The sequence below is a fragment of the Lepidochelys kempii genome, chromosome 1, assembly GCF_965140265.1.
Source record: "Lepidochelys kempii isolate rLepKem1 chromosome 1, rLepKem1.hap2, whole genome shotgun sequence".
NCBI lineage: Eukaryota > Metazoa > Chordata > Testudines > Cheloniidae > Lepidochelys > Lepidochelys kempii.
In genome coordinates, this window is record NC_133256.1 from 247,470,549 (window position 1) to 247,484,300 (window position 13,752).

Below are 13,752 nucleotides of genomic sequence, written 5' to 3' on the forward strand. Positions count from 1 at the left end.
GTTCTTTTTATTTGCCTCCTTGTGCTGAAGGGTTTAGGCGTCATGTTTTCAAGCTTTTCTTTGCAACCACGAGAGGTAGAAACTTACTTAAAAAAATAAAAGTTGAGATTCTCAGGTAACAACCTGATTCCAGCAGTTGGGGGATTTAAGAAAAACACCTGGAGACCCAGCATATCCCTTACAGCCATGGCTAATGAAACCTTACACGGGACACCTGGACAGCAGTAAGGAGCAGTTCAACAATAGGCTGAGTAGATGCCGGATGACTGTGGAATATGCCTTTGACAGATTAAAGGCACGCTGGCGATCCCTTTATGGCTGGCAGGTTAGATCTCAATGAGGATAATATTCCCATGGTCATAGGTGCGTGTTGTATGTTACACAATCTCTGTGAAGCTAAGGGTGAAAGGTTTGTTCAGGGGTGGAGTGCTGAGGCAGACCGCTTGGCTGCTGATTTTGAGCAGCCAGATACCAGGGCTATCAGAGGGGCCCAGAGGCAGGCAATTTGAATCAGGGAGGCTTTGAGGCAACACTTTGAAAATGAGAACCAGCAAGGTATATCTCTGTGATTGGTGCTGTAATGTTACATTACATGAAGTTTTCCTGGGAAGCAATGGTGACATTGGGGGCCTTACATTCCAGTAAGCAAATGATAAAACTGCCTATGTATGTATTGGTGGTGCCCGCTATCTCAATTTGTAGGAAACAAATAAAGATGAGTTACCCTTCAAAAACTTTGCTTTTATTGCACAAGAAACAACACACACAGATACACAGAGGCGCTTGGTGGGAAAGGAGGTACCAGGGAAGGGCAGGCTCTCAGAGCTGTGTGAGGTCCAGCTATCATTGTGAAAGTTATCTGAGGGGTGGAGTGAAGGGGAAACCGAGAAGTCCCAGAAAGCGGAAAGGACTGTGTGGGTGGAGTTTTGGGGGGCACAGAAAAGATTTCTGGATGTGCTGCAGGGGCGGGCGGGCATGGATCTGCTCAGTCTGCAGCATTATTAAGGACTTTGGTATCTGCATTTGCTCCTCCATTATTTTAATCATCTGCTCAATAGCATCCTTAACAAACTCCTGATTTTCTTTTCTGTTCTGCCTTTCGGCTTCCCTCCACTCCTTGTGTTCCCTTTTCTCTGCACTGGAGAAGTGCAGTACCTCCTGGAACACGTCTTCTTTGCTCTTAGGCATTTTCTTATCTGGCAGAGACGCTCAGCCGGTGTGTGAGGGGTGTTCCTCATGGCTACATCTGCCAAAGCACAAGGAACAATGCACAGAAGCCTGATTGTTAAGTTCACACACAGCACTGAAACATTTCTGTAAAGTACATCTCTGGTAGCATACCAATCACTTTCTCATTGACCCTTGGCAAGCACACACCTCTGTGAACACCCAAAGCATGGTGAGTGTTGGCTGGGGTGGGGGAGCGCTCTACACGGGGGAAAGAGCACTCTGCAAGTGTTGTGGTGCAGCTGACTAGAGAAAAAATTAAAAATTCTTTTCCACAGTCAGGGGTCATTGTAGCAGATATCTCACTGCTGAGGGTAAACAGGGAAGCGAAGTTGCATCTACTACATGCTTGTAGCTTCCACTCTTTTGTCAACAAAACTCTGTAGTGTAGACAAAGCCTTTGTAAAAATACACCCATTTTCCCCCTCCAGTTTCCTTCTTAACTGTTTTTGGCCCTTATCCTGCAATTTGATCCACACAGGCACAATCCTGCCCCCCTGTGGAGTCTCCTGGACTTCACTGGGGCCCTCTGCAGGTCTGCAGGTCTGCCCATGTCAATCATTTTGCAGGAGTGAGACCTTAGTAATTAACTGTTTTCAGTGAAGCACCTGAAGGCTGGAGTGGCAGGTTCCCCTGGCAACAACAAAACGTCAGGGAGGCTGGCGCACTTTCATGGGCAAACACTGACATGCAGCTTCCTTCTCTACTGTGTCTGTTCCTGAGCAGGGAAAGCATTGCCCCTCTGCTTCTCTGCCATGTTCCTCTTGGCCAGAATGGTAGCATTCGAAAAAGAGCAAGAGGAGGAAGCGAGGGAAATGCTCCTGAATTTGAAGCAGCAGTAGGCTAGTAAATCTCTTTGTTATTGTGTCTCCCACAGAAGGGCAGAGATAACTTTCAGACAATAAGCGAGGCACCAGGGTCCAGTAGGTAAAGTAGTGGACCGGGTTTTAGAAGAGCCAAGTTCAATTCCTGGCTCTGTCACTGGTCTGCTATGCAACCCTTGGCAAGTCACTTTACCCTTTTGCTCCTCCTTTCAGCCTTTGTCCCATACCAGGATGGATTAGTACATACTGTCTCCCTACATTTCTTATGCAGCACCAAATGGACGCAGTGTTTCCACCTCTTGTGATTTTATTGCAAGCCTTGCAATATTTGGTGTTTTTTCCTAATGTCTCAGCTTCTGGAGTCCGGTAATTTCATGAGATTCTCAACTTCCAGTCTCATGATTGTTGAGGCCTTATATGTTTTGAATGCTTGGGGTAGGTGATACCATGGGCACAGTACTTCCTATCCCCAACAGTTGCATAGCGTGCCTGTGCAGTGGTGAACATTGGCCCCATTCCGTGCCAGCGGAGGCTGTGTGATTCCTTTGTGCATATCAGTGTGTTTGTAAAGGGGACCTTTAAGGACGGGGAGCACTATGTCATAATAATAAGACCACTTTTACTTCTCACCTGCTGCATTGCGCATGATCCCCTACAAAAGTCTGCACTTTCCTTAATGAAAAGAATAAACCGCTGACCGGATGCAGTGATCTGCCATACTGCAGTGACATCAGTGTGAGCTGTAGTGTTTTGGAGAACAGTGCCCTAAAATGCTGGTGGAAATCTTGGGGCCCAATCTTGCCATACCGTGCTGGGCAGAACTCCCCCAAATCCCATGTCCAGGAGGCTGGCAGAGCAGTACTATTTGTTAATTACTGTTTGTAAATTGCCTTGAGATCCTTGGAGAAAAGGCACTAACCAAGTACCAACTGTTACTGATTTTATAAGGGTGACCCTTTAGATCAGCAAAGGAGAGAGTCTGTTTTGCTAGGGAGCTTTTGGTGAGCTCAGAAGCTCCTGGGACTTTAGGGGCCAGTTCACAGAGGCGAGAAAGCATTTTAAAAGGCAGCAGCACAGAAAGAGTTAATGCACCCCCCCACACCCCTTCCAAAAAAGAAGAGTGTCCAGCAGAAGGTCCTGTTTACTGTAGTTTCCCCAAGTCAGTCAAGTATTCAGGGACATGGGTTTCCATGGTAATGGGGCCTGTTCTTCAGCCAGCTGCAGATTAGCTCACTGGAAAGGAGTCAGGATGGGTCAGGCTAGGGAAGGGTGGGAAGAAAGTCACAGGGGGGGGAAGGGGTGGAATTAACGTCACGAGCTTGAAGAGATAGTCACAAAATCAGGAAAGAGGGGGGAAAGTAACAGAAGAATCTAGGGGAAATAAGCTCCACAAAAGCCAATAGGGGCAGGAAAAGGCTCTGTGCAAGAAACCGCTCTCCTGCTTGTGACTGGGGAGTGGTTGAGAATGGAAACTGATCTGTATGGAGCGGGAACGTGGGGCTTTCGAGTGAAAGGAAAAATCCTTTAGAGTGGATTGTAAGTAACTCTGCTAACAAAAGAGGGGGCGAGCCAGGGAGCCATGCATCCAGATGTTGCTGCTGCTGCTGCTGCCAGGCTGGAACTGGAGTTCCCCAAAATGAGAACTGAAGGTAAACGAGCTGCAGCCCAGCTACTGCCACTGAGAAAGGTAGGACTGGGGATGCCAGTGACAAAACTCCTCTGAAATTAGGCTTTGGGGTGGGGAAGGGGAAAGAGAGGGGATGGGGAGGAAGGGCCTGGTGTGGGGAGAGGATGGTGAGATAGAGGGGGAGCAGTTTGGGGATCCATTCTGCGCATGGCGTTGGAGCTTTGGAACAAACTTGTCAAAGCAGCTGCATTGATCAGGGTGTGGGGAGGAGGGAATATTGTAATTAGCTCCAATTGGTCCAACTGGTCATTGACAAAACAGATTGCAGTGCCCTTTTTTTTTTTTTTTTCAAGGGAGAAAATGCAATGATGCTAATAAAAAGGGGTCAACAGCCAGAGCCCAGGGTCTTGCTCACAGGTAGTTTGTGGGGAATCAGTAATACAGAGAGTAAAGCAGCCCCCCATCTCACCACTCTCTTTTCCACCTATAGTTGCCGTGCAGGGCTCCCAGGAATTTAGATCATGCCGCAGACTTACACATAAGAGTTTTCTTTCCTTTTTAGGGATCATTTAATGTTTTAAGGAGCCAGATGGAGGCTCAGTCTAGCGGGGCTGGAGCTGTTTAATGTCACTGCAACATAAGGCTAATGATATATGCACGTACACATACATGTCTCTAACTCGACCCTTTGATTTGGCTGGGAGAAGTATTTGCATTAGCCTCTTGGTTTATTTATTTTTTCCCAGCAATGAAACATAAATGGTTAAAGTTCTCTCCATTTCCCCCTCCCCCCAGCCCAAAGAATTAATTATCTGGAAAGCGCAGCTATCTAGAGAACTGACTGATTTCACACACTGCACTGCAGGAATGGGGTGGAGGCCGTGAGGAAAGATGATTAATTTTGGAAGGGAGCAAAGGTCTGTGAGGCTGATTTTCTTGTTGCTTGCGCCTATGTAAACCAGGAACAACTCAGTGGAAGTCCATCAGTTACAGCAACTCGGTGTTTGTGTGTGTGAAAGGGGGACAAGTCTCCCAAACATTTCAACATAGTTATCAATTGTAAAAGAATTGGTGTTGCAGCAAAGAGGAACAGACTGTTCCCTAAATCATTTTGAAAGTCCAGGTTGAAAGCAAAACAAAATATCAAAACCACTTGGGGGCAGCGGCGGGGGGGGATATGTTGGATGAAAAGATTGTGTAATGTTGCTGTCTTTCCCATCACACTTCAAAAGCACGCTCTCCTTCATAACAGACCATCATTAGAATTCCTGACAATGGAGAAGTAAATAATAATAATGAAAACAATTTCCCCAGCTCAACGACAGTTAGTCTCCCTTGGATGGAGAAATTGTAAGTATTCCATTGCCTTTATAATGCTTTTACATTTCCAGCAGCACGTTCCCAAGTGGAAAAACTGACAGGCACATTTTTCCTCTAAATTATAGGGGGGAGAGCAGTGATAAATAGAAAAGAAATAAAAAACGTTGTTGGGCTGTGTGTTGTAATAATGGCTGATCTTCACTCTGCTGCTTTAAGACCCATTCTGGAGTCAAAGCAAACTCTTTGCAAGTGATAAACACCCATTTTTTCATGGTTTGTGTGTATAAAAACATCTTCTGTATTTTCCACAGTATGCATCCGATGAAGTGAGCTGTAGCTCACGAAAGCTTATGCTCAAATAAATTGGCTAGTCTCTAAGGTGCCACAAGTACTCCTTTTCTCTTTGCAAGGAAACAACATTGTTGGGTTTTTTTGTTCTTAGTACAAGGAAAAGTTGTTTTAATTTCTGCTGATATACAGGAAAGAGACAATAGGACTTTTGCTTTCTCGTGGCTGGAGATTTTAGATAAAGGTGTGATTTAAAGGGGTAAAGCTGAGGGACTTGAGAAATTAGGTAAAAGCAGCAACGTGCAAACTGGTTTTGAGTATCACCCGAGGGAAGAGAAATGCAAAAAACTCAGGAAATTTTTGTCTGCTCAATTTTTTTTTATCTAAATATTTGCTTCTGATTTATGAGATAGAAAACAAAGGTGGTAAGCATATTCCCTCATAAGAACAGCCATATTGGGTCAGACCAGTGGTCCATCTAGCCCAGTATCCTAGAGACCAGTGCCAGATGGTTCAGATGGAATGAAATGAACCAGGCTATTTCAAATAATCCATCCCCTGTTGTACAGTCCCAGTTTATGTCAGTTCCTTAGCTCTGTACCGGTCTGCAGTGTACTTTTAATTCAGCATTTTCTTAACAAAAGCAAATTTCAAAAGAATATTGAGATCCAAAACCAGTCCCTTGTAGGTCACTGGTTTGAATGTAGCCCAGATAAGCTGTGACTCTCAATAGTAGCTATTTCATTATCGTTCAGTGAGACCTATGTGAAATAAATTGCTAGTCTCAGTCCAGTTCCCAGTGGACCAGTGTCTAGTCACAAAACCCACTACTGGACTGGCATTCGGCACAGGCATGGAATATTGAATAGACATGGGCACATAACTAGTTTAATTTCTCACCCCTAGAGGTTGCCCCTATTTCAGGGCTGAGGGCAAAGTGGGGAGCTTGCTTGGCAGCTATCAATGGTCTTTTCCTACTAAACAGGAGACTTCACTCTCTGGTGCTTTCAATCCTGCGCCTTTGTCTCGCACTAATCTGACTGTAAAAAATAACACAATGATCACAATAAAATGCTCAATGAGCTAATTCTTAGGATGGAATCCTGGCCCCATTGAAGTCAATGGCAAAATTACCTCATGGGGTCAGGATTTCACTCATAATTTTTAGTTTGATTGGCTTTTTATTTCTTGGATTGCTTGAAATGTCCTTATTTGATTTACTATAGATGGAGCTATCAACACTAACTATATTAAGTGGCTCAGTAAACATGGCATCTGGTTTCTACCCTCGATGGTGACCCTGAGAGAACTCACCTGACCTTAGAAGGATGCTCAAATCATCTCCGTGTCATAGCGTCTTTAGATAATGAACATTAATTAATTAGCCATAGGGCTCAGTGGGAACAACAGCTGGGAGGGGAGTGGGAGAGAATTGACAGCTGTCTTTGATCCTCTGTTCTTGTGTTGTGAAATGCTTTATGAGGAACAAAATTTGTGAGGTGGCATGGCCTGTCAGACCCAGAGCTTCTGGTTCTATCTGTTACTCTAAGCTGTGGGGTGCCCAGATGCCACAGGGAGGGGTGCTATACAAGAACCTTAATAGAATCTAGGCATTTATACTGTGCTCATCACCATAGTACCTGAGTCTGATAGCTGGGAGCAGCATCTTCCCACCAGTACTTGTAGCACAAGGGAACAGACTATAGGCTTCTTTTACCTCCTAATCATAAACACTAAATAGGCCTTGCTTGGTGGCCTGGTGGTTAGTACTTTGCATGGCATTTCACAAGACCACAGTTTAATTGCTGGTCAGGTTGGCAGAGTCTAGAGACAGTACTTGACCCTGGGCAAAGCTTAGTAACTTGTGGCTCTATAGCCGCTCTCGCTATTAACACAGGGGTATTGCTAGGCTCTTGAGACAGAGGCATCTAGGCTGCAAGACCTCAGCTGGGAGGAAGGCAGCATGGCCTTGGCGCTATGCAGCTCTGGTTCAATTCCCTGACACCAATAGCCTGCCCACAAATAGAAGGTCCCAGCCCGGCTCTCACCAGCCTCGTTACACTTTGCAGGGTGACAGGTGGCTCTGAGAGTAGGGGAGAGATGGAAGGGGGATCCTGAGGGCTCCAACAGGAATGCAAAGGTTCCAGGAACATGTGTTTACCTTCTCATCCAGTTGTGTATAATCCTGGGATAATATCTGTGAATGGACTGTGGTTCATTGCTGCACAATGATCTACATGCTTCTGGCACAGAGTTTTCTAACAAAGCTTGCGGGCTGCATTTCTGAACCACACGAAATTGAGTAACACCAAGTCAAACCAGCGCTTAGCTGTGTCGGAGTGGAATGTTTTCCCTTGACACTGAGAGCCTCTCATTGTAATCTTAGTTGTCATCATCATTATATCATTTGTGTTTTCACATCTGGTCTTGGCAATAATGAATTTAAAAAATTATACAAAATCTTGGTATGTCAGTAGGTCCTGACTATCATTGTTTAGTCTTTCAATATCTGAAAGTATTTAACTGAGGTGAAACCAAAAGATCTCCAGGACAACAGGCAGCTCTTAGAGGGACTGAAGAATAAGAACTGAGAACAAAGAGCGCTAGAGTGACCACAGAGGGAATAAACTAAGCTGCAGGTTTATAGCCCAAGCGGTAGCGCTTTTTGATGTCTCACACTGGTCCTTGGCTTTGCGCTCCGTGCTGACGAGGCCGTGTTAGAGATGGCCTTCTTCAAACTGAGATCTTAAAACAAGGTCCTTTCTGCCTGTTTGTAGTAGCTGTTGAAGATCCCATGGGACTGCTTGTGAAGTCAGGGGTAAACTCTGTGTCCCAAACATCATTCTCTGTCTCAGTTAAACAGATTCTAATGACAGCTGCGTCATTACAACTATCTAGCTCACTGCCCTGTATAGTGCTTTGGGATACCCAGGCTATACAGGGCATGGTGTGATGCTGACTATTCTGTTAAAAAGAGAGGGGCAATTGCATCCTCTGTATAGTGTTGACAGCATGCTCAGTGCTATATGTAAAGGAAAATATGTTTCCTTCTCTGAAGAACTTACAGCCTAAATGAATAGGCAACATAAGATGCACTGGGAGACCCAGAGGATGATGCTAGCTTCCTTCTTACCTTTCCACCATGCCTGCCACATTAGTCAGTCCACGATTTTGGTATTAAAAATAGAGAATAAACATAGATTACTTAAGGCACTGATTTTTGGAGGTGCTGCACACTTCCAACTCAAGCTGAAGTCAATAGGAACTGGGGGTGAGGAACTCTGAAAATCAGGCCATGATGGCACATAACTTATTTATGTAGATCAGAACTGAGGTCTCGTTGTGCTAGGCACTGTACAAACACAGAGGCAGACATAATTCCTGTCCCAAAGATTTTGCAAACTAAGAAGTACTTCAATCTGATTTGGGGCCCAGAAAGCCAGCTGGTTAAATACGGGTGATACGATGGGGTATTTTGAAATAACCTGAAGGATGTCACGCCCTCTTCGGCTCCCTGTGGATATGTTGCCATGTGCTTGTGTGGTTTCTGTTTCTTCTTTTGTAGCAGTTGGCACTTTCTGTCTTTCCTGAATGGTTGTGGAACAAAAGGAAAACATCACCCTGCCAGATGGAGGCCCAACTGGGAAGAGATAATTCTCCTTATCCCACCCTTTGTGAAATCCAGGGCTGTTGGGAGGGGATCTAGCTGGGAGGTTTCTTCAAGTTCATTCAGTGGTGGGAGCAGGTTAATTCAGATGCTGAGAGGGGCTCTCAGCTAGTCAGGACCTGGCTATTAGCTCGTCAGGACAACATTTCTTAGTGTAAGGATTTAAGTTTTAGTGGTTGTTACAGCTTTTGACGGAATCCCAATTGCTGGCTTGAGGAGGGGTGGTGTTTGCATTAAAGAGTGAAAGTTGCCATAAGATTTGTCATTAACCAGCTTGTCAGTTTCCTAAGGACTGAAAGTCTACCCTTGGGGGGTGATGACCCTCAGGAGCTGGGCATTCTCTCCTCTCTTTGACAGCCTATTGTTACACAACTCTGATGAACTGAAAAATAAACCAGCCTCGATATTCACTAGATGCTGCCAAACTAGGAGGATACAAGATGGGCACTACTTTGTCTGTAATGAGATCCAGGGAGAGGTGGTATTTTTCCCGTAGAAAATGAGAGTGAATGGGTCAGGGCATACTGGTTCAGCACACATGGAGTTTTGCTTGTGGGATTTTTTTGTTTGTTTGCTTGTTTGTTTGTTTTGCATATATAAATAGTTCTAACTGTATATGTAAATAGCTGGAAGGTGACAGCTGGGATTAAACTGGATTCATCTACATGCTATTCCTTGTGCCTAGAGAAGTGCAAATGAGTTCAGTTTCATTCTAGTCGCTAGCGATTGGCTTTTTGTGTACCACACTATTCAATCCATGTTTTTTCTGTAGAGCCTGTGGCCATAGTATCTAAATAGTGGCTTCAGCAGGAGCTGAGGGTTATTGCCACCTCTGGAAATCAGGTCTTTTTTGTTTAGGTGCCCAGATCTAGATTTAGGCACCTAAGTTTGGAAATTCTGACCCAGATATGTGTGGCTAGTGGCATTAAAGGGATAGTCTGTTCCTGTAAAAGCCTGGTTTCTCAACTGAGGGGTCATGGCATTATGTCAGGGTGGCAACCTCCCTGCCCTTTCCATATTCCTAAACAGGAAGGGGGTTCTGGTTAGATCCCAGCTAGATATGAGAGGGTCCAGTATGGAACAGGTTGAGAACCTCCTCTGAAGTGTGTCTCACTGAGAGCTTCATAGAGAGACAGCCACGCTATGAAGTCATTTAGACAGGTATTTAATGCAAGGGCAAACCATCCAAGGCCCTGTCAGCACTGTGACTGAAACCACAATGGCCACAGCCGTGTGTATAGCATGGCTCTAGCATGCTTTCCCTGACTGTTGCAGACAAGGATTCTTTTCCTCTGCGAGAACCCTGGTGCATAGTCCAGAACAGTGGTGCTCTGGGATATCCCCAAGCTTTCTCCAACATGAGCGTAGCTATACACATCTCTCAACCAACCATGGCTCCAGTGTGGAACAAAACATGTGTGACCAAGACCCAAAGTTAGGGACACCAGAAATGATTCATGCCGGAAGTTTGTCACTCCTTCCTGTAGGGTAGGAAATATTTTTCGATAGTCTCTCTTTCATCCTTTCTGACGTAAATAATTTTCCATAACAAAATGGACTTGGACTCTAGGGCAATTTAAACAAATGGCATCCCTTGGATTTGAGATAGAGGCAGTTGTAATGCAATCCTCATTTAAAAAATAAATAAAAAGCTCTTAGGTTAGGGAAGCCAGGCTAGAATCAGCCCAATTTCAACCCGGGGAGTTAAAAGAGTAGTCAGCAGTGTGGCATGACCACTGAAGTTCACTTTAGACTGATTAAGTTTGTTAAGAGAAAGGATTAAACAGTGAGAGCTTGATTCTCATTTACACCAAGGCCCCTTCACACTGCGAATCAGGCCCAAGTGTTACCTAGTGTGTTTAGTTCCTGAAAAGGTCTGTTAAAACATGACCTTTGCCATAGTGGTACGTGTGTATGCTGTGATTACCTCCCAAAGGGGTGGAGGATGCTAAGGCATGTGGGTGTTAGGGTGACCAGATGTCCCAATTTTATAGGGACAGTCTCGATATTTGGGGCTTTGTCTTATATAGGTGCCTACTACCCCTCACCCCTTGCCCTGATTTTTCACCCTTGATGTGTGGTCACCTTAATGGGTGTGCACATTGGAGCAGTTGGAGGGGAGAGAGGAGAAGCAGTTATCAGTGGGCAAGCTGCTGTGCTCAATGGAGACTGAGGGGGTTAGCGCCGGATCTTGCTCTAACTGATTCTCAGGCTCTCCTAACAGCTGTGGAAGGCCTTGCTCTGTTCTGTTCTCATGTGCTGGGAAGCAGCAATGTTTATGTGATGAAAGGGAACAGAAGATGGCTTTTCTTGACTGCTGCCTTTACGCGTACACACACTGGCCCTACGCCAGCCATGATGGAAACTCTCTCCTCCCGAGCAGAGAGAGATTGGTGGGGGGAAGGGAGAGGGGGCAGGGAAAGAGAGGCCCACAAGCAGAGGAACCAGAGGAAGTGAAAATAAAACCTCAAACCCAAGCACAGATCAGACAGTAACAGCTGCACCAGAGTTCTCCAACGGGCCTTTTCTCACGTCAGTGGCTTCAGATACCCCTTCAACAATAACTCACTTTCAGCAGCAGGTAAGTTCAGTGTGGGATGCTGGCCCTTTAAATATATGAGATGGAAAACCAAAGTAAAAGCCAAAACGAGGCTAACAGGGATTGTAAATTAAGCTGTTGGAGGCCTTGTCTGCACTGGCTACAGTGGGCCCCATAAACTGGCATGGGTTTAGCACTGCTGGTAGTAGCGTTGGTGGAAGATGTAGTGTAGACAAGTGTCAGACATTTTTACCATGGTCTCCACTATAACTTCACCGTCACTAACACTGGGTGGAGCTGCAACCAGAGGTGAATTAATGATCTATTGTTTACCAGAGTAGATACAGCCAGTAAAAACAGAGAGTTAGAAATCTGACTTGGGAGAGACAGGGAGAGGGTTCCTCTCTCCACCAGTCAGAAATACACCCCCAGCCATAGCCTCCCCTCACAACCACCCTGCTATGGCCTCTCCTACTTTTCAACCAGCAACCCAACCGTGTGACTCACCAGCTGACAGTGCAATACGTCCCCCTCCTGCCTGATCTGGTGCCCCACTCTCCCTGCCAGGCTCCCCCACCAACTTCAGTGATGCCAGCTGGGTCCCTCAGCTGGTGCTGCGTTGGCAGCTTTCTGGCTGGGGCTGCAGCAGGAGTGGTGCTGGTAGCTATGCAGCCCAGTTCCCTAGAAGAAACACCACTTGTTAGGGGGAAATAGAACTGTTTGGCCAAGTTACAAACCTGGGAGCCGAAAATTAGGAACATAGATCCAAACAATGACACCTACATAAAAGTGGCCTGGTTTTCAGAAGTGCTGAGCGAGCACCCATGAATCCCCAGGAAGTCAACGGGAACTCTGGGCGTTCAGCGCTTTTGAGAATCAGGTCACACTCATATAGGACCATTAATATAGATGTCAGCGCCGGTCGTTAGGTACCCAGGTTTGAAAAGTTTGCCCTTGGTTTGAAGATCTAGTGCCCGGCTCATCTTCATGGCTTCTCTTCATGAGAGAAGGCTGGTGTTTCCCTCCCCACAATCACAATGTACGCTTCCTGGGGGCTGCTTCACAGCAGTTGCCTTTGCTGTAGTACCTGCAGCGGAGCTGATGCATTGTAACGGAGAGATTAGTCCCGCCTACAGTGACTACCACAGCACCACAGCTCTCTTTCGAATCGGCCGTAGTGAGTGTGAGTGTCGAAGGGATGGCTCGGTGCCAAGCAGATGCATTAGTATTGTCTTCGTGGGGTCACAAGCGCAGAGCCTGCCAGCTGACTGAGTTCATCATTACAAGGAGGTGAATTCAGTATTGTTCAGGGTTTTGGTGTGATGGTTTAAAAAGCGAGATCCTGTCTGCTCTGCCTGGATTGGAGATTTGCAGTGAGATCTAGGGTTTGACTAGAATGACATAATAGACTTGTAGGTCAGAAGGTGCCACTACGTTTATCTTACCTCCTTTTAACACAGACCATACTAATGGGATGTTAAATATGCTTCTACACATTTAAGGACAGTCATACTTAAAACTGTGTCCTCTGGTTGTGGTTCTTGCCTGCTCTTAATATTGTGTTGTTAGTTAACTCCTGTTATAACCCAGTGTTATTTCCCAGTGTAGACAAGCCTTTCATAAGACTAGGATTTTGCCCTAGGGCATTTAGCTAAACTGTTCCTGCTCCCTACACTTCCACAACACTGCAGGATAGTTTCTCTGAGCCTGATGGCGACATTTCTGCACTCCTGTGTGGAAGTGGTATGGAGACCATTGCTCCAGGGTGCAGGTTGCATTTGTTGAGCTTTCAGTTATCAGCCTGAGGTTTGACTCAGGTGTGTACTATCTGCAGGACCAGAAGAGTACAGTGTTCTGAAAGAATGGGGCTGCCATTGCAGCATCTGCACGGTAGAGTTTCCAAACTCTACAGTGGAGTTTGCAATGAAGCTTCCATCTGTTTCCCATCCCAGGCAAGCCATCTTTGCCTGACCAGGGTCAGGGCTCCACACAGGAATTTCCAGTCAGTGCTCAGCATGGACCTTATGCAGTTCCCACTGAAATTAATGGGAGCCTTTGTATTAGCTTCAGAGAGGACCTGGACTGGGCATTGTGGCCTCAATTCTGCAAAGGCTCTTTATTTTTATTATTTGTACTATTGTAGCGCCTAGGAGTCTTGCTCAGGGGACAGGCCCCCATGGTGCTGGGCACTGGACAAACACAGAACAAAAAGAATGTCTCTGCCCCAAAGGGCTTACAATCCAAGTATGAGACAACAGAT

The 13,752-nt window shown here is 45.8% G+C and overlaps 1 protein-coding gene across 6 annotated transcripts in view; it reads left to right on the forward strand.

Annotated features, from left to right (window-relative positions):
* The first annotated feature begins 3,375 nt into the window (after nt 1–3,375).
* The window catches only part of DENND2A (DENN domain containing 2A), a 79,742-nt gene continuing 69,365 nt past the window's right edge, over nt 3,376–13,752 (forward strand). For 3 of the 6 annotated variants that reach the window (XR_012156063.1, XM_073322452.1, XM_073322491.1), the window contains exon 1: nt 3,376–3,738. The gene's annotated coding sequence lies outside the window, so the exon portion shown is untranslated. Of the gene's footprint in view, nt 3,739–4,930; nt 5,029–13,752 lie in introns of all 6 variants that reach the window. The other 3 variants (XM_073322462.1, XM_073322471.1, XM_073322483.1) reach the window with 3 other exon arrangements.